The sequence below is a fragment of the Bison bison genome, unplaced genomic scaffold (genome assembly GCF_000754665.1).
Source record: "Bison bison bison isolate TAMUID 2011002044 unplaced genomic scaffold, Bison_UMD1.0 scf7180017864034, whole genome shotgun sequence".
In the NCBI taxonomy this organism is placed as follows: domain Eukaryota; kingdom Metazoa; phylum Chordata; class Mammalia; order Artiodactyla; family Bovidae; genus Bison; species Bison bison.
The window spans coordinates 7,187,424-7,188,258 of record NW_011494606.1 but is presented as its reverse complement, the minus strand read 5'-3'; positions in this window follow the sequence as shown (position 1 = coordinate 7,188,258).

Sequence of the window (835 nt, the reverse complement as noted above, 5' to 3'; positions counted from 1 at the left end):
TAGAGCCAGACATCCTGGAATGTGAAGTCAAGTGGGCCTTAGGAAGCATCACTACGAACAAAGCTAGTGGAGGTGATGAAATTCCAGTTGAACTATTTCAAATTCTGAAAGATGATGCTGTGAAAGTGTTGCACTCAATATGTGAGCAAATTTGGAAAACTCAGCAGTGGCCACAGGACTGGAAAAGGTCAGTTTTCATTCCAATTCCAAAGAAAGGCAATTTCAAAGAATGTTCAAACTGCCACACAATTGCACTCATGTCACACGCTAGTAAAGTAATGCTCAAAATTCTCCAAGCCAGGCTTCAGCAATACGTGAAGTGTGAACTTCCAGATGTTCAAGCTGGTTTTAGAAAAGGCAGAGGAACCAGAGATCAAATTGCCAACATCCGCTGGATCATGGAAAAAGCAAGAGAGTTCCAGAAAAAACATCTATTTCTGCTTTATTGACTATGCCAAAGCCTTTGACTGTGTGGATCACAAGAAACTGTGGAAAATTCTGAAAGAGATGGGAATACCAGACCACCTGACCTGCCCCTTGAGAAACCTGTATGCAGGTCAGGAAGCAACAGTTAGAACTGGACATGGAACAACAGACTGGTTCCAAATAGGAAAAGGAGTTCATCAAGGCTGTATATTGTCACCCTGCTTATTTAACTTCTATGCAGAGTACATCTTGAGAAACGCTGGGCTGGAAGAAGCACAAGCTGGAATCAAGACTGCCGGGAGAAATATCAGTAACCTCAGATATGCAGATGACACCACCCTTATGGCAGAAAGTGAAGAGGAACTAAAAAGCCTCTTGATGAAAGTGAAAGTGGAGAGTGAAAAAGTTG